The sequence below is a fragment of the Diadema antillarum genome, unplaced genomic scaffold (genome assembly GCF_040938485.1).
Source record: "Diadema antillarum isolate AM-2024a unplaced genomic scaffold, OU_Dant_1.0 seq00001450_RagTag, whole genome shotgun sequence".
In the NCBI taxonomy this organism is placed as follows: domain Eukaryota; kingdom Metazoa; phylum Echinodermata; class Echinoidea; order Diadematoida; family Diadematidae; genus Diadema; species Diadema antillarum.
In genome coordinates, this window is record NW_027272196.1 from 151,503 (window position 1) to 154,512 (window position 3,010).

Genomic DNA, 3,010 nt, shown 5'->3' on the forward strand with positions numbered 1-3,010 from the left:
CCCGGACATGTTTCACGAAGGGAAGATCATCAAATAATGACAGAATTCCTGCAGAAAAAAAGAAACAGAGTAGCAGGGAACTGTTACAGCGTTCGTTATCATCTCGTATTATTGTTACAAAAAGGTTCTCTCAACACAAACACATAATTGTTGTGGGTTATTTTGAATTCTGCTCCATTCTCTCCGATTAACTTGCATTTTTGGTATGTAAACAGTGGTGTTCGATGTCACAGGGGAGCCAATGGCAATGGTCCAAAAATTGTTCGATGTATGAGGAAAGACGGGGTGTTCTCATCATACCACTCTTACCTGACAGCATAACTATTACAAACCATTCATTTCAAACAATACAAAACGTACACACTTCCACAAACACATTTTTATTTTTATTTATTTTGATCATTTAGAAAAAAAATACTTAGGACAGCAATCTCAACTGATATTACTGTGCAAGGTAACAAAATTGCATAATTTGAAGATAGTGAACAAAAATATACGCCTTTCCTGTATAATTCTTTCGCAGAGTAGGACCTTTAAAACTTCCTAACTGAAACACGAAACGATCCAATTGTGGCAATCGATTATGTAATTCTTACTTGTATAATTGAATCCAATTCTAATTTAAATTCCTCCCGAAAAAAAAAAAAGAGAAAAGACGGGAGCATTAGAACTGATACGTTTTCTCCTTCACAAAGGCATCATTCGAGGAAAAAAAAACAGTCATTGTCACACAATGGCTCTTTAAAAACCGAACGCAAAATAAGAAATATTGTTTCGTGATAAGTCTTAAATAAAAGAATGGGAATCCTGTCAGACCAAAGAGTCAGGTACTATTCCCAACCTTCACATCTTCACACAAGTAGTGTGTTTGTGCTTCATTCAACCAGGGAGTTAGCTCCCACCTCCCGGATTCATCGTCCGTTTTGTGTATCACGCAGATTACCAAATCATGAACAATATCGTAATGCTTGAAAAATATTCAAGCAATGTGCATTCATGCTAAGACCGATGTTGCGAGTAGGGAATAAAAAACCATTGACCTTGTTACTCCGAAAGGTCACTTGGCATTGGGAGTGGGCCGACTGTGGCTAGTGGAGAAGATCAGGCCTTCAAGCTGACCATTTAGACAAGGAAACTATTTATTTAAAACGAAACTATTTATAAAATGAAACTATTTATTCAAAAAAAATTATTTAAAAATTATTTATTTATGGGGGAAGGAGTGAGAAATTTATCTTGGGCACCCAAATATCTTTTACCCTTCCTATGCTTCGGGTGCAGCTGCTTGGCACAAAAAAAAAAACAGAGCCTTGTACACACCGTCCAAACGTGGCATAGAAAGGGCAACTCCAAAACCATGTTCAAATTGGCTTTGGTTAATACATATAGTGCAATCAGCTGAAAAGAATGAAAAAGATACGGATATAAGGTAGGTCCTATACTATTTCATCCCCATAAAAGTGATCAGTCTCAATCACAGACTTAACTAATTGGCAGAGGTGATGATGCTCTCCTCTCACTACAGCTTCCATTGACCTCCACCGAAATCTTCACTAAATTTGACATGACACAAGATCTTTTGCCTTATAATATGATCGTAAAACCATGATAACGAATTTACATCTTCTTTTTATTTTTGAGCGAAGAATTCTCCTTCTTCCCCTTTCCCTCCTTTCTTCTGATAAAAAAGGTGAAAATTTCAACAAACAATGAAAAAAAATCTCACTTCATATGAACTTTCTCGCTTATCTATACAGCCGTGGGTCTCGCGGTTGCTGGCACGCTTACATTCATTCATTGCTTCTTTGGCGGCTACATAACAAAATTCAGAAATTCAGTTGGACATACGGCATCACGATGTTCTTGGATGAGTCTTTCAAAAACATTTTCATTCTAATCCATTCATTTCGATGACTGTAATCTCATTAAGTGATTTTGTTCCCCTGTGGTGAACCTCTTTTCCCTGATGAGTCATGAAAGAGAAAGAGAAATATAATATATGATTATGTAAGATATGAAGTTTGCTGTACAGACCAAGAGAAATGCCAAGAACCGAGGTAATTTGAAACGGCTTTTAGCGGCTTGCTTATAAGACAAGTTGTGTCAGAATGTTTATTATCATTACGAGATAAATCTACAAGCTAGACAATGATCAACACTGCCTAGATTTATTCGTTTGTTTTTCTTTCATACTCATACCACTTCAGAAGGAAATAAAACACATCATGTATATCAACTGAACAGCTCTTATTATATCACCGCCACAGGGTCCTAGTTGATTCAATTTACAAGGAGTGTAAATTATGTAGAGAAAATAAATTGGTGGAGCCGCATGGGGCAGTATACGCTCCAATACGAGTGTACGTTGAGTTTCAACCCACATGAGCAGACATTGAGAAAGTTTATTTCCTGAATGTCAACTTTTCGCCCGAGGTACTTAATACTGCCGGATGATGTCAAAAGGCAGTTGACCGACCGCCTAACGACAGCCAATGATGCTGTTCGAAGTGACAGAGTTTGAAGCAAACGACCCATTACATGGATAATCACTCAACTAACACGACATATTACAGTGTTTTGATAGAAATAAATACATTTTCACAACCTAGGAAGTGCTTTAGGGAAAATTCAGTGTCACTGTACGTTCATACATCCTGATCTTTTCTTTTCGACATCTCGCAAAGTGAACCTTATAGAAAGAAGAAGAAGAAGAAGAAGAAGAAGAAGAAGAAGAAGAAGAAGAAGAAGAAGAAGAAGAAACTTCTGCGGGATTCCGTTTGAAAACAATGATTGATGTTTCTCTATGTGAACATGATGGATTTTACTTTATCGCCAGAGATGAACGCGGAAGCGATTGACATTCATAAGAGCATAGAAAACCCCTCGAAATGATGATGCGAATGCCCACATTTTTGAAGTGATGCAAGTGGACGCATTATTCCTAACAGAATTCTTTCTCTTTTTTTTTTTCGCATACAGCTGTATTTCCCGAACGGTTCTCTTTATCATG